The sequence below is a fragment of the Schistocerca serialis genome, chromosome 11, assembly GCF_023864345.2.
Source record: "Schistocerca serialis cubense isolate TAMUIC-IGC-003099 chromosome 11, iqSchSeri2.2, whole genome shotgun sequence".
Classification (NCBI taxonomy): domain Eukaryota; kingdom Metazoa; phylum Arthropoda; class Insecta; order Orthoptera; family Acrididae; genus Schistocerca; species Schistocerca serialis.
In genome coordinates this window covers 183187027-183209150 of record NC_064648.1, presented here as the reverse complement: position 1 = coordinate 183209150, position 22124 = coordinate 183187027, and the positions used below count along the sequence as shown (strand labels likewise).

General features: G+C 44.5%; 1 protein-coding gene across 3 annotated transcripts in view; it reads right to left on the bottom strand.

Annotated features, from left to right (window-relative positions):
- Window positions 1-22124, bottom strand: part of LOC126427381 (neprilysin-2) — a 617471-nt gene that overhangs the window by 365952 nt on the left and 229395 nt on the right. The window lies entirely within an intron of this gene.

Below are 22124 nucleotides of genomic sequence, written 5' to 3'. Positions count from 1 at the left end.
GACGACGTTCATCTAATGATTTTTCTGACGTTTCGCCAGCACCAGTGGCTGGCATTGTCAAAGCTTCCCCCTCCATTGCCGGTGGTGAACTGGAGCCGAGCTCGCGGCCGCAGACTATATGTACCTGGCGCGCCAACGTCCGAGGGCTTCTCCGCGGTCATTTCCGGTGCGGTTCTCCTCTCGCTACCTGCGACGGTCGTTCGCTGCAGTACGGGAAGCCAGGATCCGTTTACCTTAAGGCTTTCCTCTTTCTTGTTCAAACTGTTCGCGTGTTTTTGGATTTCTACAGCTTCTCTCTCTGAACAAGAGCGTGTGGTAGTGCTTCTCTACAGCCAGAACTTCCGTGTCGGCGAACTTTATAACGTGGTCGGTCTCATACAGTGCGTGCTCTGCCACGGCCGATTTCTCCACCTGCCCCAACCTGCAATGTCGCTTATGCTCTTTGATCCTGGTGTTAATTGATCGTCCAGTCATTCCGACATAAACTTTTCCGCATGTGCACGGTATACGGTATATTCCCGACATTGCAAGTGGGTCTCTTTTCTCCTTCGCCGATGTAAGACACTCTTTGATCTTCCTTGTCGGTTTGAAAATCGTCTTTACGCCGTGTTTGCGCAATATACGGCATATTCTGACCGTCACTCTGGGAATGTATGGCAGAAAGGCCGTATCCGACATTTCTTTTTCTGGTTCCTTACTTCGCCGAGTGTTTGGCTCTGTTACACTTCTAATGTAATTTGTGGAGTACCCATTGCTCCTCAGAACACTTTCCAGGTGTTGCATTTCTCGTTTGAGGTGTTGCGGCTCACATATTCGTCCTGCTCTGGTTACGAGCGTACTAATCATGCATCTTTTCTGGCTCGGGTGGTGGTTTGACAGTTTGTGCAGGTATCGGTCCGTGTGTGCCGGTTTTCGATACACGCTGTGTCCCAGGTTTTCGCCGTCCCTTGTGACCAGCACACCTAGAAACGGCAGTTTCTTGTCCTTTTCTACTTCCATGGTAAATGTTATGTTGGCACGGAGGCTGTTCAAGTGTCTCAGGAATTCACCGAGCTGTTCTTCACCATGGCTCCACACCACGAAAGTGTCGTCGACGTACCTGTACCACACCTTAGGTTTGCAAGTCGCCGAGTCGCTTAGGTTAGTTAGGTTCAAGTAGTTCTCAGTTTTAGGGGACCTCAGAAATTAAGTCCCGTAGTGCTGAGAGCCATTTTTTTGTCCTTGATATTCGTCCTTGAATTATGGCAACCCTATCTAATCTTATCTCACGCACCCTGACTGAGAATTTCTACTACTGGTCCGCTGATTCCACCTGTTGTGCTGTCATTCATGAACAGCATTCTAGGGCGTGCTTTCCAACAGGATAACGATCAGCCGTATACCCGAAACGCTCTGCAGATCATCGACATGTTGCCTTAGCCTGCTCGATCAGCAGACCTGTCTCCAATACGGAATATATGGGACTTCATCAGACAACTCCAGCGTCACCCACAAACAGAATAAACCGTCCCTGTATTGACCGACGGGCCTGGAACTCTATCCCACAAGGTGACATCCGGCACCTCCACGACACAGTGCACCCACGTTTGCATGCCTGCATTCAGCATTCTGCCGGTTACACCATTTCTTAATGTACCGACACTTCACATTTGCGATGGCTTATCTCGCGCTTACATTAACCTCTGACCTTGCAATGTGAATCACTTACATATGTTACCTAGACAAATCTATCTATCTATATCCGGATCCCGCTCCAGCTACTGCCGGGTCTGGGTGCTGACGAGTCCTCTCCACGTGGCTCGGTCCTCCCACCACTTTTCTTCCTCCACTTGCTGCCAGGTCACACCTCTCCTTTCCACAGATATTCTCACACCACCGTGTTCTTGTGCGCCCTCTAGGTCTTTTCGCATCCATCTTTACTTCTTCCATAATTTTGGGGAGTCTCTGCCCACGCATCCTCTTGACATGCCCATACCATCTTAATCTCTTTTTTTCAATTTCTTCTCTCATACTTTCTTCTTTAAGGTCCTTTCTAATCCCTACATTCCTTACTCTGTCCATTCTTGTTTTTCCCTTAACTGCTCTGGGAAATTTCATTTTCCCTGCTTGCAGTCTGCTCCAGTCCCTTTCTCTCGCCGGCCAGAGTGGCGGAGCGGTTCTAGGCGCTTCAGTCCAGAACCGCGCTGCTGCTACGGTCGCAGGTTCGAATCCTGCCTCGGGCATGGATGTGTGTGATGTCCTTAGGTTAGTTAGGTTTAAGTAGTTCTAAGTTCTAGGGGACTGATGACCTCAGAAGTTAAGTCCCAAAGTGCTCAGAGCCATTTGCACCCTTTCTGTCATTGTCCATGTTTCTCCACCATAGGTGACTATAGGAAAGTAATAACTCTTATACACAAGGACTTTTGCTTTTTTTGAAACTTCCTTATTCCAAATCAGGTGTTTTATTGTTTGGTATAAATTGCCTCCTTCTGTATCCTCCTATTAATTTCGTTAGTTATTCTTCCATCCCTAGAAATTTCACTCCCAAAATAAGTGAAACTTTCTACCACTTTGAGGGGTTCTCCATTCAAGGTAATATTTCCGTTGATCCCTTTCTCTATTCCAAATACCATTACTTCACTCTTATCTTTATTTATTTTTAATCCATACCTTTGCATTACTTCCTTCCATGCATCAAGTTGTAACTGTATATCAACCTCTTTATCACTCCATATTACCATATGATGTGCAAAAATCATCTTCTTGAATTTTTCTTTTACTGTACCTGGGCCAGCCGGTGTAGCCGAGTGGTTCTAGACGCTTCAGTCTGGAACCGCGTGACCGCTACGGTCGCAGGTTCGAATCCTGCCTCGGGCATGGATGTGTGTGATGTCCTTAGGTTAGTTACGTTTAAGTAGTTCTACGTTCTAGGGGACTGATGACCATAGATGTTAAGTCCCATAGTGCTCAGAGCCATTTGAACCAGTACTGAGTCATGCATATGTAATAACCACTTATTTCCCCACAATACAATATACTAATAAGCTCGCTCATTATTAGGACAAACAAAGACAATGTTTAATCTCTAACTTGTTTATAATGTCATCAACCGCAACAGTACTTAGTCAGGCCGGCCGGTGTGGCCGTGTGGTTCTAGGCGCTTCAGTCTGGAACCGCGTGACCGCTACGGTCGCAGGTTCGTATCCTGCCTCGGGCATGGATGTGTGTGATGTCGTTAGGTTAGTTAGGTTTAAGTAGTTCTAAGTTCCAGGGGACTGATGACCTCAGATGTTAAGTCCCATAGATCTCAGAGCCATTTTAACCATTTTTTTTACTGTATCTTTAATTGCCCTATTCATTCCCTCAATCACAACATTAAAAAGTGCAGGAGATAGATTACTTCGTTGTTTAAGTCCTTGTCTTATTTATAAGTATTCAGAGTTCCCCAATGGTGTTCTAATACTAGAATAGTGTCCTCTGTACACTGTCTTTATTACAGTAATGTATCCATCTTCTATATCTATCTTCTTCATTTCTTCCCAGAGTCTTTCCCTGTTAACAGAATCATATGCCTTTTCTATGTCTATTAAAACCATTATCACCCTTTTGTTTGAAACATCCCCTTAGAAAAATTTATGAATGACTGTTCTGATAAACCCCTTACATTATTTGATTTTGAAACAGCTGAGCAGAAGTGAACGTACCCAGACAATTTGCTCTTTACCTATTCTGATCAACACTAAACTGACACACAATATTTTTAGCGTAACGCAATCTGACATTCAAAAATCCCTACAAAAGAATGGCACTGACTAACAATAACCTACATCTTTCAGGAATCACTTACCTCACAAAAATCTTCGTAACTCGAACTACTGCAATACAGCGTGCGCCAATACTGCCAGCTAAATAAGAGATTTTAACTACTGAAGGCACTAACTACTGATAGGCATAGTTAGCAAATGAAAGATTTTGATAGAGAAACAACAATGTACTTACCTTAATAATGTTCAAAAGTCATGATATGTGTATCAGTTGATGACATCCAGTCTTTCAAATTTCGTTTTTCTGACGGACACACGTCCAGATCGTCCGCTCTCAAAACTCCCCCATCTCTCTCCCCACATCCACCACTGCTGGCGGCTCACCTCCAACTACGCAACGCTACGCGCTGTTCACATCCAACTGCCCAACACTACAATGGCAGACAACAATGCAAACCAGCCACATACTGCACACAGCACAGTCAGTGATTTTCATACAGAGCGCTACATAGCGTTACCAACATAAAAACCTAAACAGCCTACTTACATGTTATTCTCCCAACTTTTTTCCATCAGTTGACGGACATAAAATATCTGGTCGATCGTGCTTCTTCCTTTCCTAAGGCCATGCTGTTCTTCAGTGAGCTCCTTTCCAAATACACTCCCGAAATTTCATTATTCTACATTCATTATTTTTTGGTGTTGCGATTTTTTTCCCCGTCAGTGTGTACACTAGATATGGGCAAACTGAAACACGTAACTGTTTCGAAACAAATGAAACAGTACAATGTAATGTTTCGATACGCTGTTTCCAAACAGTGAAACAGTTTGTGTTTTGTAATCTAATAAACGTACACATTTTATCATCTTCAGTGTCTACTGTATAAGTACGTACATATAAAACCAAATGAGATGCGAGAGGGCTGATCATATAGCAGGAAGTATGAAACTATCACTTTGTCGTATTGGCAGTTTCGTATTTCTTGCAGCAAATGCGGTGCTTTCGTGTCGTGTGACTTTCATACTTTTCAATTGGCTGAGGACAGCCATAGCTGAAGACAGAAGAACCACCACGAACGGAACTGGAGGTGGGGGCGAACTGCGGAAACAACGGACATGCTACTGGGACTCCCACATTCCGTTAGTATGGGTAATACACCCGTCCTGCTAATTTCCATGCACACAAAGGGAATCATTGTGGATAATAGGCACAGTGACTATAGACTCACAAATAACGCCACATAATTCGAGCAAATAACAAAATTTAACAGAAAAAAATGTTGTCTTTGAAGGTGTTTCGAACCGTTACTATAAATTCACCATGCTTCCCAGCCCTTCCCGTTCACCATTACACTATCAGTGATATGTCAAGCAGATTGCTTGCAATTATACCTACATCAAATTTATGTATGTGTCTAATAACTGTCACTCTACGCCTTTTTTATTCAAAATGTTGTAGGCTTACTCGCGTTTCTTAATATGATTGCTGTACATGAACAGAGAAGCGTATGTAATTTAACTGAATGATTTTCACATATTTATTATTTTGAATGTGAATAGTATGCGTTGTTTTATTGTTTGGTTAGTGTTTATAAAGCAGATGTTACGCCATTTCTGAATGGGACAGTCGGATAGAAACGAAGCTTTATTTTCGGATATCTTAAGCTTCATGCTATTGCTTGTCAAAAAGAATTCGACACTCTTGAGTGTTTCATGAAGTGTTATGTTGTGTTTCAGTACCTGTGCCGAGCCCGAATCTCGTCCGACACAGAGCGGAATGAAACATCACTGTTTCGATACAATTAGTCCGTTCCAAGCGCAGGTGGACTGAAACAGCCTTATTTTGAAACAACGATACAGTTTCTCTGTCTGGCTCGAGATCGAATCTGGTCCGGTTGTCCGAGACAGGGGGGAAATGAAACACCACTGTTTCGAAACAGTGAACCACAGCCGTTCCGAAACACTGAAACAGTTCCACGTATCGATATACTGTATCGAAACATAGAAACAGTGGCCAAGTCTAATGTACACGCAGATGTGAAAAGCGCGCACGGCGACGAGGTTGTCACGTATAGCGTGGCACGCGGCCAGTGTCTCGGCAGAGGACGGGCAGCACGGTGGGACCGTGGCAGGGGTCACGCGTGACCTGCCTCGAGGTCTCCGCTGCCTCGCCACCACCCCATAAACATTCCGCGTGCGTGGGAGCGAGCCGGCCTCTGCGCGTAGACAGCGTGCCGCGCATCTACATCTGCATCAACACATGTAGACCTGTATCACCCACTCTCTCTTTCTTCACCTCCGCGCTCGGCGAAAAGCAGGCAACAGTCTACATGCTGTTTTGTAGGGCGGGCAACCGCAGCCAAACGTCGACACTTTTCCAAAGAGAATTCCGCACTGGCTGTATCAACGATTTTTATTAAATCTGCGGTTCTAGGCGCTACAGTGTGGAGCCGAGCGACCGCTACGGTCGCAGGTTCGAATCCTGCCTCGGGCATGGTTGCGTGTGATGTCCTTAGCTTAGTTAGGTTTAACTAGTTCTAAGTTCTAGGGGACTGATGGCCTCAGATGTTAATTTCGATAGTGCTCAGAGCCATTTGAACCATTTTATTAAATCTGCGACCGGTTTTGCACCACTTATCGGTACATCCTCAGGCAATCTGTACAAAAAAATAATATAATAAGAGCTCATATAAACTAATCGATCGCCGAATTCTGAGGTATAAACTGAACTTTTAAACAACAAGTTTTTTGAATGAGACAAGAAAGTACTCACATACGCTGTTTATAACATGGTAACGTTGCAATTCCAAAAGGCCACATTCAGGGCTTTACTACACAGGATGCATACGGTCCCATTATCTCAAGAAGCTAGGGATCGGGAATGTAAAGTAATACAGTTTATCGCCTTTTTGAATGGATACATCTACATTTACATGGATACTCTCCAAATCCCATTTCAGTGCCTGGCAGAGGGTTCATCGAACAATCTTCACATTTCTCTATTATTACAATCTCGTATAGTGCGCGGAAAGAATGAACACCTGTATCTTTGCGTACGAGCCCTGATTTCCCTTATTTTATCGTGCTGATCGTTCCACCCTATGTACTTCGGTGTCCACAAAATATTTCTGTGACACTCTCTCACATATTTCGCGATAATACAAAACGTGCTGCTCTTCTTTGAACTTTTTGGATGTACTCCGTCAGTCCTACCTGGTAAGGATCCCACACCGCCCAGCAGTATTCTAAAAGAAGACGGACAAGCGTAGTGTAGGCAGTCTCCTTAGTAGATCTGTTACATTTTCTAAGTGTCCTGCCAATAAAACGCAGTCTTTGGTTAGCTTTCCCCACAACATTTTCTGTGTGTTCCTTCCAATTTAAATTGTTCGTAACTGTAATTCCTAGGTATTTAGTTGATTTTACGGTTTTTAGACTAGAGTGATTTATCGTGTAACCGAAGTTTAACGAGTTCCTTTTAGCACTCATGTGGATGACCTCACACTTTTCGTTATTTAGGGTCAACTGCCACTTTTCGCGCCACTCACATATCCTTTCTAAATCGTTTTGCAGTTTGTTTTGATCTTCTCATGACTTTATTGGTCGATAAACGACAGCGTCATCTGTAAACAACCGAAGACGGCTGCTCAGATTGTCTCCCAAATCGTTTATATAGGTAAGGAACAGCAAAGCGCCTATAACACTACCTTGGGAAACGCCAGAAATCACTTCTGTTTTACTCGACGACTTTCCGTCAGTTACTACGAACTCTGATCTCTCTGACAGGAAATCACAAATCCAGTCACATAACTGAGACGATATTCCACAAGCACGCAATTTCACTACGAGCCGATTGTGTGGTACAGTGTCAAAAACCTTCCGGAAATCCAGGAATCCGGAATCGATCTGAAATCCCTAGCGGATTTTGTTGGAATGATTAACAGGGATTTATTACGGAAGATAAACATGAAGCATAACACTGCTCGCACCCCACTCACACCCGGGACATTCACTTCCCTACAGCCAGCAAGTAGCGGTTTAGCTGTTGGGCGTAAATTCCCCCCGATACCTTTTTATGATAACATTTCAAACAGAATCGGCAGATGCTTAAGTTCTAAGGGAATAAATCCGGCTTTTTACGTTCCTAAAAACGATGGACAGAAGTTCAGGCACAAGGAGGTTGCAACAAAAATGGTTCAAATGGCTCCGAGCACTATGGGACTTAATATCTGAGATCATCAGTCCCCTAGAACTTAGAACTACTTAAACCTAACTAACCTAAGGACATCACACTCATCCATGCCCGAGGCAGGACTCGAACCTGCGACCGTAGCAGCAGCAGCGTGGTTCCGGACTGAAACGCCTAGAACCGCTTGGCCACAACGACCGGCTCGGCAGACACTCAGATTGGTACCAAACGTTGTATGTCGATATCAGCCGAAACTCCGCTTTAGTTAGTACTGTGCGCTGTCGTCCTGTAGAACATGCGTAAACGTAACTACACTGAAGTGCCAAAGAAACTGGTATAGACGTGCGTATTCAAATAGAGAGATACACCACGTGATCAAAAGTATCCGGACACCTGACTGAAAATTACTTACAAGTACGTGGTGAGCTCCATCGGTGACGCTGGAATTCAAGATGGTGCTGGCCCACCCTTAGCCTTGATGACAGCTTCCACTCTCGCAGGCATATGTTCAATCAGGTGCTGGAACGTTTCTTGGGGAATGGCAGCCCATTCTTCACGGGATGCTGCACTGAGGAGAGGTATCGATGTCGGTCGGTGAGGCCTGGAACGAAGTCGGCGTTCCAAAACATCCCAAACGCGTTCTATAGGATTCAGGTCAGGACTCTGTGCAGGCCAGTCCATTACAGGGATGTTATTGTCGTGTAACCTCTCCGCCACAGGCCGTGCATTATGAACAGGTGCTCGATCGAGTTGAAAGATGCAGTCGCCATCCACGAATTGCTCCTCAACGGTGGGAAGGAAGAAGGTGCTTAAAACATCAGTGTAGGCCTGTGCTGTGATAGTGCCACGCAAAACAACAAGGGGTGCAAGCCACCTCCATGAGAAACAGGACAACACCATAACACCACAACCTCCGAATTTTACTGTCGGCACTACACACGCTGGCAGATGACGTTCACTGGGCATTCGCCATACCCACACCCTGCCATCGGATCGCCACATTGTGTACCGTGATTCGTCACTCCACACAACGTTTTCCCACTCTGCACTCGTCCAATGTTTACGCTCCTTACACCAAGAGAGGCGTCATTTGGCATTTACCGGCCTGATGTGTCGCATATGAGCAGTCGCTCGACCGTGAAATCCAAGTTTTCTCACCTCCCGCCTAACTGTCATGATACTTGCAGTGGATCCTGATGCGATCTGTAATTCCTGTGTGACGATCAGGATAGATGTCTGCCCATTACACATTACGACCCTCTTCAACTGTCGGCGGTCTCTGTCAGTCAACAGACGAGGTCGGCCTGTACGCTTTTGTGCTGCACGTGTCCCTTCACGTTTTCACTTCACTATCACATCGGAAACAGTGGACCTAGGGATGTTTACGAGTGTGCATATGTCGCGTACAGACGTATCACACAAGTGACACCCAATCACCTGACCACGTTCGAAGTCCGAGAGTTCTACTGCGAGCAGTTATTCCAGCGTCGAAGGCCGGCGCAACTTGCTCCAAGGAGACCACCCACCGTTCTGGAGTCTGGAAATGGTTCTTAAATAGAATCGAAACCGGTCACTCCAATAAAAATAAAAAGTTGTGCTCAAGACTGCTTTTAATCTCTAAATTTTAATCTTAAGAGATCGCTGATAATGGTTTTAAAAATTTTGTCTTTGTGATATTAGCTGGCAACTAGAGGTATACTTACAATGTGCAGCCGATATTTTTATAGGAAGTTACGTCGATACTTTTCCTGCCAATATACCGATTCCTTCCTCTCTATATTTCGACAGCAGGTAATGTCATTTTTTGAAATATCGATATATCGGATTCTCGATATTTTTAAAAATATCAAAATCCTTAGCTGTGCCTGGGTAGTACTGCAATATCGCCTCGATGTTGTTAGAGTGACGAGTGGGGAGCGCACACGGAAATTCTTGCACAACAGAGCGAAAAAAAAAAAAAACTTTGGACTGCTAAATGCTTTACAACAGTGTAGTGTTACCTTTGTCTTGGGAAAATACCGTGAAAAATATAAAATAGAAAATCTGATTGGGTTTTGAATTTTGGTGGTTTTAGTTACGGATAAGGCGGAGTTCGTATTACTGATTGAGATCGTGCTGTAATTTGACCGTGCATGGCAGACCGGGTCGGCAACACTACAAAAAGCGACTGTACCGAAATAGCATCAGAAACTAATTGGAATTTACCTTATAATCTTGTTAGATACACAGTATTAATTGCAATGACTGTGCTCCTAAATTCTCTTGTAGGACGGCCCGTCTTTCACTTTTCTCCGTCTGTTGAAAACGTCTTCAAGTTGTCACTGTCATGATCAATTTACAAATTTGGCGATAACCACATCGAATCACTATTGAAACAACCTCGCTTTGTAATATAATTTTAATTTCCACCCAAAAGCACATTCAACACAGCGCCGAAAAATACACGTCTTTCGTATGAAGACAAGAGAGAGAGAGTCCTCAATTAGTTGTTAAAAAACAAAAAACCTACGCAAAAGTAAAAAAGACGAACAAAATTATTTATAAAAATCGGTCGCTGGCGCAGCGCTCTTCTGCGTGCGCGATCGTAAATTATATCTTTGTATTGGCGGAGGCGCGGTAGTCAAAGTACCATTACAGTTTTAAAAATTTTGTCTTTGTGATATTAGCTGGCAACTAGAGGTATACTTACAATGGGCAGCCGACATTTTTATAGGCAGTTACGTCGATACTTTTCCTGCCAATATACCGATTCCTTCCTCTCTATATTTCGACAGCAGGTAATGTAATTTTTTGAAATATCGATATATCGGATTCCCGATATTTTTAAAAATATCAGAATCCTAACCTGTGCCTGGGTAGTACTCCAATATCGCCTCGATGTTGTTCGAGTGACGGAAATTCTTGCACAACAGAGCGATAAAAAAAAAACTTTGAGCTGCTAAATGTTTTACAACAGGTGAGTCCGACGCTCCGTAGTGCGACCCAAGAGAAGTGTCAGCGCTGCCCAAGAAGTGAACATCTGTCACACGAGTCGTTAAAAACTTAATTAATTAATTAATCCACAGAGTTCCGTTTATAAAAGCTTATGACAAATTGAATATTTTCAATTTGAAACTCCCGCCACACGTTTTTATTTTTCCATTGGTCCCCCCCCCCCCCCCCCCCGTTCTTAACACTGCACTCGTGCTATGTTGAACGTATAACCGGCCAGCCCGTTAGATGTATTGGTCTATTATCGTACGGATACTTCAGTAACAACTGCAGAACTACAGGTTCAGAGACGTACAGGGTGATTCAAAAAGAATACCACAACTTTAAAAATGTGTATTTAATGAAAGAAACATATTATAACGTTCTGTTATACATCATCACAAAGAGTATTTAAAAAGGTTTTTTTTTTCACTCAAAAACAAGATTAGAGATGTTCAATATGGCCCCCTCCAGGCACACGAGCAATATCAACCCGATACTCCAACTCGTTCCACACTCTCTGTAGCATATCAGGCGTAACAGTTTGGATAGCCGCTGTTATTTCTCGTTTCAAATCATCAATGGTGGCTGGGAGAGGTGGCCGAAATACCATATCCTTAACATACCCCCATAAGAAAAAATCGCAGGGGGTAAGATCAGGGCTTCTTGGAGGCCAGTGATGAAGTGCTCTGTCACGGGCTGCCTGGCGGCCGATCCATCGCCTCGGGTAGTTGACGTTCAGGTAGTTACGGACAGATAAGTGCCAATGTGGTGGCGCTCCATCCTGCTGAAATATGAATTGTTGTGCTTCTTGTTCGAGCTGAGGGAACAGCCAATTCTCTAACATCTCCAGATACTGTAGTCCAGTTACAGTAGCAGTCGCCTTCTTAGCATCAACTGACGCTGACGCCTAGTCAACAGCGCCTCAAGCGAACAAATGTACAACTAAATGAAACTTTATAGCTCCCTTAATTCGCCGACAGATAGTGCTTAGCTCTGCCTTTTGTCGTTGCAGAGTTTTAAATTCCTAAAGCTGTGGTATTCTTTTTGAATCACCCTGTATTATACTAGAACTGACATGTTATTACATTTTCACACAATTTGGGTGCATAGATCCTGAGAAACCAGTACCCAGAACAACCACCTCTGGGCGTAATAACGGCCTCGATACGCCTGGGCATTAGGTCAAACAGAGCTCGGATGGCATGTACAGGTACAGCTGCCCGTGCAGCTTCAACACGATACCACAGTTTATCAAGAGTAGTGACTGGAGTATTGTGACGAGCCAGTTGTTCGGCCACCATCGACGAGACGTTTTCAATTGGTGAGACATCTGGAGAATGTGCTGGCCAGGGTAGCAGTCGAACATTTTTCTGTATCCAGAAAGGCCCGTACAGGACCTGCAACATGCGGTCGTGCATTATCCTGCTGAAATGTAGGGTTTCGCAGGGATCGAATGAAGGGTAGAGCCACGGAACGTGATACGCCAGTATGGCGATGACGAATACACGCTTCCAACGTGCGTTCACCACGATGTCGCCAAACACGGATGCGACCATCGTGATGTTGTAAACAGAACCTAGATTCATCCGAAAAAATGATGTTTACCCATTCGTGCGACCAGGTTCGTTGTCGAGTACACAATCGCAGGCGCTCCTGTCTGTGTTGCAGCGTCAAGGGTAACCGCAGACGTGGTCTCTGAGCTGATAGTCCGAGGTGCTGCAAACGTCGTCGGACTGTTCGTGCAGATGGTTGTTGTCTTGCAAAGTCCCCATCTGTCGACTCAGGGATCGAGACGTGGCTGCACGATCCGTTACAGCCGTGTGGATAAGATGGCTGTCATCTCGACTGCTAGTGATACGAGGCCGTTGGGATCCAGCACGGCGTTCCGTATTACCCTCCTGAACCCACCGATTCCATATTCTGCTAACAGTCATTGGATCTCGACCAACGCGAGCAGCAATGTCGCGATAGGATAAACCGCAATCGCGATAGGCTACAATCCGACCTTTATCAAAGTCGGGAACGTGATGGTACGCATTTCTCCTCCTTACACGAGGCATTACAAAGGAAGGCCTCGGCGCTTGTTGGTGACGTCACGTCAGCTAGGCACGGCGGACGCCACATCTGTTGCAGGCAGAAACGCCCGGGCGTGCTTATCACTATAAATCTCTTCTTTTTGGACAAAATGTTTGGTATTGTTTTGGATTCTGCAGTTTTATTTAGGTGAAAGATTTTCTTACTATCGTAAAGCTACAAAAGAAGATCATAGTTCTGTATTACTGAATCATGTCGAAACAAACGTAGATCAATATGAGAAGATGCTTTGCCCCATTGCAAGCTTCGGAAATTTTACATTCAAGTAACTATATTTACTTGATCCATTTTGCTATCGAAACTTACGCCAACCACCTTACGACCTCGTTTCTTTATTTATTTATTTATTTTCGTTTGACATCGTCACTGGAAATGCGAACTAATTTACATGTGTAAATGTCCAACTTTTGCCAGTCATTAGATTACAGTCGTTTTCAACGAAAGGAATCCTAAACAGGAAACAAAATAGCTTCATACATCGAAAATACTGCTGAGCTTAAACTTTTTTAAACATGCACATTAGAAAAGATAAATGTTCCCCTCTCGCAACTGAAAGGAGAAACTTTATAACATAAAAAACTTTTATTTGGTAAAACAAGTATCTCTCTTTTGCTTCTCCTTCTGTCCCCCACCCCCTCCCACAACGTGTACAATCGCAAGATATTTCATTAATATTCAGTGCTCCTCACCCCATAGTCAACCAAGATACCTAAAGAAGAGCACCAATATGTTCACAGTTTCTTGTAAAAGCAACCCAGTACAAACGTAACTTCCTCAGATTTACAAATAAGGTAAAGATGCACGAATTCTGTTGCTGCTGTTGTTTTTGTATGTCAATCTTTAAAACAGGTGGAAATTTAAGTTCAGGAGTACACTATTTGTTAAGAAGTGTAATGAATTGCACAATTAACTGGTTGCAGAAATATCTCAGAACAATGTGTGTTCGTCAACTACCGCCAATAGTTTCGCATTTTCCTGTGTCAGAAAGGGAGACACCACCATTATGAGTATGCCTGCAGCAGACCTGGCGTTCGCCGTGCCTAGCTGACGTGACGTCACCAACAATCGCCGAGGCCTTCCTTTGAGTCGGTGTTGCTCGTTGACGGCGTTTGTGGAGACGACCAGCGCCCTAGTGGAGCAAAAATGTGATTCACCGGAAGAACCGACACGTTTCCATTGTTCGACGGTCGAATCCCGACGGTCCCGTGCCCACTGCAATCGTAACTGACGATGTCGTTGGGTCAGCGTGTGAACACGTAGGGCTGGTCTGTTGCGGAGCTGCGTGTTAGACGGTGTACGGTGAACGCTGTACTGCGAAACACTTGTGCGTGCACCAGCATTCTGCTCTGTCGCCAGATACCACGGATCTCCAGCTATTCTTCTTCACCGAGCAGACAAGCCTACGAACCCCACCTTGTGTGAAGAGCTGTGAATATCCAGCCACTTAGCGCCTAGTGCTACTTTCACTGACCTTCTGCCTCTTTCCGTAGACGCTCACGACAGTAGCACGCGAACATTCGACCAGCTTCGCCTTTTCCGAGATATTCGTTCACAGGCCCTTCGGAATAATAATTTGCCCTTTGTCAAAGTCGCTTATCTCAATGGATTTCCCCATTTGCTGCCCGTATCTTCGCTAGGATGATCCCCCGTCCCTGTCTGCTCCACTTACGCACTTTTGTTACCGCGTCACGTGCCTGAAACCCCACCAGGCGCCAACGAACGAAGCGTTGGGCAGTGCTCATAAAGTGTTGGCTGTTCGCTGTGGATACGTTGTCAGAAGATTTTCAGATGCAGTGCATAGAGCTGCAGTCTGACACCCAAGGCGCTTCAGTCCGGAACTGCGCGACTGCTACGGTCGCAGGTTCGAATCCTGCCTCGGGCTGGATGTGTGTGATGTCCTTAGGTTAGTTAGGTTCAAGTAGTTCTGTTCTAGGGGACTGATGACCTTAGAAGTTAAGTCCCATAGTGCTCAGAGCCATTTGAACCATTTTCTGACACCCAAGTAAAAACAAATTTCGTCATATAGCTTTGTTGGACTTTTATAGATCAAATCCGCTCAGAGAGAAATATCTCTACCTTTATACTCATACCGGGTGAACAAAAAGTCAGTATAAATTTGAAAACTTAATAAAGCACGGAATAGTGTAGATAGAGAGGTGAAAATTGACACACGTGCTTGGAATGACATGGGGTTATATTAGAACAAAAAAAAAAAAGTATTGCTAGACGCGTGAAAGATATCTTGCGCGCGTCGTTTGGTGATGCTCGTGTGCTCAGCTGCCACTTTCGTCACGCTTGGCCTTCCAGGTCCCCAGACCTCAGTCCGTGCGATTATTGGCTTTGGGGTTACCTGAAGTTGCAAGTGTATCGTGATCGACCGACATCTCTAGGGATGCTGAAAGACAACATCCGACGCCAATGCCTCACCATAACTCCGGACATGCTTTACAGTGCTGTTCACAACATTATTCCTCGACTACAGCTATTATTGAGGAATGATGGTGGACATATTGAGCATTTCCTGTAAAGAACATCATCTTTGCTTTGTCTTACTTTGTTATGCTAATTATTGCTATTCTGATCAGATTTAGCGCCATCTGTCGGATATTTTTTGAACTTTTGTGTTTTTTTGGTTCTAATAAAACCCCATGTCATTCCAAGCATGTGTGTCAATTTGTACCTCTCTATCTACACTATTCCGTGATTTATTCAGTTTTTAAATTTATACCGACTTTTTTGATCGAACCTGTTACTGATCCACCGGTTTCCCAAATTCAAAGTCAAATGTCACATTAATTCTATGGAAATCAAATGAGCGTTTGGCGTGATTGACCGGGAGGCCCCTTGGTGCAGGTCTCATTACATTCGACGCCACATTGGGCGACCTGCGCGCCGGATTGGGATGAAATGATGATCACGCGACACCCAGTCCCTGAGCGCAGAAAATCTCAGACCCAACCAGGAATCGAACCCGGGCCCGTAGGACGGTAATCCGTCACGCTGAGCACTCAGGTATCATGGCGGACATTAATTCTATGATTCGTACTCCGTACTAGCAAATGCGAAAATAACTTTGTTACGTTTTTACAAATAAACCGATGAACCGAGTTTGATAAAATGTGGTATGCAGATGGCTTGGACGCTGATGAACATGCGCTGCTTCAGAAAGTGTGCAGTAGCAAGGTATATATTGATCTAAAGAACATAACGCAAAATACGGAACGATACTTAAACCTTGTCCGACCACAGTAGCTAAGTGGTTAGCGCGACAGAATGTCAATCATAAGGACCTGGGTTCGATTCCCGGCTGTGTCGGAGATTTTCTCCGGTCAGGGACTGCGTTTGAAGTCTTCTGGGTCATTAGGCCGCGTCATGTTTCTTCTAAAATGTTCAAGGTTTCGACCCCTCTGCTGGCATCTTCCTCAGGATCGAAACAAGTGTTCTAGCAGCAGTGGACACCAAAAGATCCTGAGGAAGATCCCAGCAGAGGGTTCCAAACGTCGAACATTTTAGAAGAAACATGACTAATAACCCAGAAGATTTTTAACTTCAGTGACAATGGCCACGAAAGCCTAGAGACTTATTTAAGGGACTGGGTGTTGTATTCTCCTTATCATCATCATTTCATCCCCATCGAAGCGCAGGTCGCCGAAGTGGCGTCAAGGCGAAAGACTTGCACCCGGCGAACGGTCTGCCCGACGGCAGGGCCTAGTCATACGACGTTTACATTTATTAAACCTTGAAAAACTTATCTGCTCTTTGACTTTTGAAGTTTATCATGTTTGCGAAAATGCGTTTATTGTTTGGCATGTTCCACACAATACGATCCAAGTTAATGAATGCAATGTTTATACAGACATCTACGTGTTTAATTCTTGTTTCCATACTGATATCAGTCACATGTCCGTCACATTTTCGACACTGAGTGTCATGTGTCTCTTACAGCTTGCAAGACGCATCAAGACTCACAACGGCTTCATTGAAAGGCTGCACGATGAAAACAGAGATGTCCAGAATGAGATTTTCACTATGCAGCGGAGTGTGCGCTGATATGAAACTTCCTGGCAGATTAAAACTGTGTGCCCGACCGAGACTCGAACTCGGGACCTTTGTCTACCCCGGACAAGTGCTCTACCACCTGAGCTACCCGACTCACGCCCCGTCCTCACAGCTTTACATCTGGCAGTATCTCGTCTCCTACCTTCCAAACTTTACAGAAGCTCTCCTGCGAACCAAGCAGAACTAGCACTCCTGAAAGAAAGGATATTGCGGAGACATGGCTTAGTCACAGCCTGGGGAATGTTTCCAGAATGAGATTTTCACTCTGCAGCGGAGTATGCACTGATATGAAACTTGCTTGCAGATTAAAATTGTGTGCCAGACCGAGACTCGAACTCGGGACCTTTCGCCGGAGAGCTTCTGTGAAGCTTGGAAGGTAGGAGACGAGGTACTGGCGAAAGTACAGCTGTGAGGACGGGGCGTGAGTCGTGCTTTGGTAGCTCAGTTGGTAGAGCACTTGTCCGCGGTAGGCAAAGGTCCCGAGTTCGAGTCTCGGTCCGGCACACATTTTTAATCTGCCAGGAAGTTTCAGAGAGATGTCATGTTTTTCCATGTGGAAAGTGGGAGGCATTCCACTGTGATCTATTAAGTGACTATGTTAACCATGAGTTAGTCATCATAGGGGTATGGATCAAAAATATAAGCACTATAACGCATTAAAATGGAAGCAGAAACGGTTGGTATATGTTGCTGTGGGGGCAAAATCTAGGTGAGCCAGAAAAAGCCCTAAAAACCCTACTTCTGCACGAATGAAATTAATCGAGACGTTTTTTTAATATATAATTATAAAGTATGATGCGTGCTTTCAGGTTCGACATATAGCATAATAATAGAAACACATTCACTATGTCACCCAAGTACCGGCCCTGCATACATTTTTTATACAAACGTCTCTATACCGCTATGTAAACAGACATCTCGTACAATTACTAGCTTACTAATTCAGCAGCACTCTTCATAACAAAACCATATAATTGCAATCCCAAAGAAAGCAGGTGTTGGCAGATGTGAAAATTACCGAACTATCAGTTTAAGAACCCATGGTTGCAAAATACTAACACGAATTCTTTACAGACGAATGGAAAAACTGGCAGAAACCGACCTCGGGGAAGATCAGTTTGGATTCCGTAGAAATGTTGGAACACGTGAGGCAATACTGGCCCTACGACTTACCTTAGAAAATAGGTTAAGGAAAGGCAAACCTACGTTTCTAGCATTTGTAGACTTAGAGAAAGCTTTTGACAATGTTGACAGGAATACTCTCGAAGTCTGAAAGTGGCAGGGCTAAAATACAGGGAGCGAAAGGCTATTTACAATTTGTAGAGAAACCAGATGGGAGTTATAAGAGTCGAGGGACATGAAAGGGAAACAGTTGTTGGGAAGGGAGTGAGACAGGGTTGCAGCCTATGGTTCAAAATGGCTCTGAGCACTATGAGACTTAACTGCTGAGGTCATCAGTCCCCTAGAACTTAGAACTACGTAAACCTAAATAACCTAAGGACATCACACAACACCCAGTCATCACGAGGCAGAGAAAATCCCTGACCCCGCCGGGAATCGAACCCGAGAACCCGGGCGCGGGAAGCGAGAACGCTACCGCACGACCACGAGCTGCGGACCGAGTGTTATTGCCCTTCGGTAGCGAATTCAGTAAATCGTACATAACGCACAGAAAAAGTGACATTAAAAATTCACAAACAATATTTTTAAACGTATAAAAATAAACAAACGCAGGTGTAGGTATATTTTGTGTAATTATGTCGGATATTAATTATATGAAAGACAATCAAAGAGAAAGAGATGTAGGTGCAAGCAGACGTATAACAATCGTTGCCATTTTAAGTAGTGTATAAATAGCAACTCACAATTAAAATCTCTCCTGTCTATTGATTTTTTTGCTCGTTTTTTTTTTATTTTGTTGCTCGTATGTCGTACCGAACTATTTTTATCTGGACTTGTCAGTCGGTATTGTGGCAAATTATATCACGGTTATGTTTCTTAATAAGAAATTTCCCAGCAACTGAGCACGGCTGCAGCGGAGGCGAAAAGGATTGTCGCTGCCCGCCATTTGATCCGCCATTACGCAGACTTTTTAAATTTCAGTATATTTATAACCAACGACGCACTGTAAGGCGTACAAACTGCTTAAAACATGGAATAAATGTTGCTGGCGAGTATTTAAATACAAAATCTCTGTTTTAAATGCCAGAACTTGACGCAAGTGGAAAATGGTAGAACGTACGATCCTAGCTCGACTGTACGAAACTGCGTAAGTAATTGACACTTAATTTGCAACTGTACTGCTAGTGAGGAGTGAGTCATTTTTATACATTTCTTGCAAATCATTTTATAGCCTCATAAGTTTTGTGGTAGATGTATATAGACAGGGTGTATTAAAAGAATCATCCGATCTGGCACGTCTGTATTTCTGAAACTAATTCATATATACAGTGAATTTTATTTTCTAGGCGCTTCAGTCTGGAACCGCGCTACCGCTACGGTCGCAGGTTCGAATCCTGCCTCGGGTATGGATGTGTGTGATGTCCTTAGGTTAGTTAGGTTTAAGTAGTTCTAAGTTCTAGGGGACTGATGACGTCAGATGTTGAGTCCCATAGTGCTCAGAGCCATTTTTGAAAAGGAAACTCAAAAAGTTTTTTTTTTTTAATACCTTTTCACAGGTGTTCAAATGCCCCCCTTGAGATGCATTGCATATGTCAATGCGGTTCTCAAATTGTTCCCATACTGGCAGCGAGCATGTCTCGGGTTACAGCTTCCACAGCTGCTGTTATGCGATGTCGCAGTTCGTTCATTGTTGGTAACGGAGGCACATAAAGAGAGTCTTTCATAAACCCCCACAAGAAATAATAACACACAGTCAGGTCCGGTGACCTTGGAGGCCAGTAATGGAAGGCTGAGTCATTTGGTCCAGTGCGACCGATCCATCGTTCAGTAATCCTTTGATTTAAAAATTCCCTCACTTCCAGATGCCGGTGTGGCGATGCCCCATCCTGTTGACAAATGAAGTCGTTCGAATCAAACTGCAGGAAAGGAAAGTTTTCAAGCCTATCGAGATATGTCCTTCCTGTAGCAGTGTTCTCGGCAAACAAAAATCGACCGTACACGTTTTCCCGTGAAACTGCACAAAATATATGAAATTTTAGAGAGTCCCTCTCGTGGTGTAGAATTGGTGTGGTTGTTCCGTACCCAATATTCTCATATTATGACGGTTCACCTTTCCTTTTAAATCGAGTAGAAGAGAACTGCCATCCTCCATCTTGTCAAGAACGGAATTACAGAACTCCACTCGCTGAATTTTGTACTGTTTCGTATGTAAACGTCGAGGCAATACACGCCAGACGGACACTGGGGACATGTTGAGCTGTCGAGATACACGGCGAACGGATTTCTGCGGACTCCTTGCGAAACTATGGCGGAAGCGTTCGACGCCTGTGTCGGACACTCGGGGACGGCCCGGCGATCTGCCTCTACACGAACAACCTGTTTCTCGGAATTGTTCACGCCACCGTCTAATGCCCTGTGCTACTTCAGGATCCACACCATACCTAGTTTGAAAGACACGCTCAACATTTATTACTGACCCGCACTGCGCGAATCGTAGATCACAAAACGATTTCTGTTGTCCCGATACCATTTTTACTAGAACTGGCCGCACACTGCTGCTACCTAGCGGGAACCATGTAAAACTCGAGAATCTGCTCTTACCAACAGTACAGTCCTCACGCACATATCTCAAATAACATAATAGTTGAAACTTCCTGGCAGATTAAAACTGTGTGCCCGACCGAGACTCGAACTCGGGACCTTTGCCTTTCGCGGGCAAGTGCTCTACCATCTGAGCTACCCATGCACGACTCACGCCCGGTACTCACAGCTTTACTTCTGCCAGTACCTCGTCTCCTACCTTCCAAACTTTACAGAAGCTCTTCTGCGAACCTTGCAGAACTAGCACTCCTGAAAGAAAGGATATTGCGGAGACATGGCTTAGCCACAGCCTGGGGGATGTTTCCAGAATGAGATTTTCACTCTGCAGCGGAGTTTGGAAGGTAGGAGACGAGGTACTGGCAGAAGTAAAGCTGTGAGTACCGGGCGTGAGTCGTGCTTCGGTAGCTCAGTTGGTAGAGCACTTGCCCACGAAAGGCAAAGGTCCCGAGTTCGAGTCTCGGTCGGGCACACAGTTTTAATCTGCCAGGAAGTTTCATATCACCGCACACTCCGCTGCAGAGTCAAAATCTCATTCTGGAAACATAATAGTTATGATTTTTTTTAAAAATCGGGTGGTTCTTTTGATATACCCAGTATATGACTTACAGACCCGACATATATCAAGCGCAAGACTATAGCTTATGTGTTTGCTGAGAAATATGAACCATGCAGTCTGCGAAAATGTTTGTTTGACATTAGTGTTAATTTTCACAACTTTCAGGCGACATTGATACGAACAACGCTTACAGCATCTACTCTGCACATCTACCATCTCAACACAACTTTTTATAACTTATACTCCACAGCCGGCCGAGCGGTTGCTAGGCCTGCAGCGGTCTCCTAAACTACGTGCGTGAACTGGCTCGAAGCAGGCAACCGGGGAAACCACGGAATTTCCAACCTCAAGTTTTTTTGAGGCCATCCGGTGAAAAGCACCGGCAGGAAATCGTCTTTCCTTTCGGCGAATTCGGCAACAGGTGCGCAATAACTCCGTCCCGGCAGAATATATTGCAGAATGGCGGAAGACCGAAAGTTCGATATGTGCGTGTGTGTTGGCAAAACAGGTATGGAAAAAAACGGCTTATGCAAGAACGATACAGGTGACACAGTGGTTGGGACACTCAACACTCATGTGGGAGGACGACACAGGTACCTCGCGATTTCCTTAAATCACTCCAGCAAAAAGTCGAGATGAAACCTTTCACAAATCGAGCAACTAATTTCCCTCCCCCATCGAGCTTATGATTGGATTCTAATGACCACGCTCTAGACAGGACACATAAACCTAACCTTTCTTGCTTTACTTTTATTATGAAAGACACTGTGGATTTTTGGATCAGAGTCTT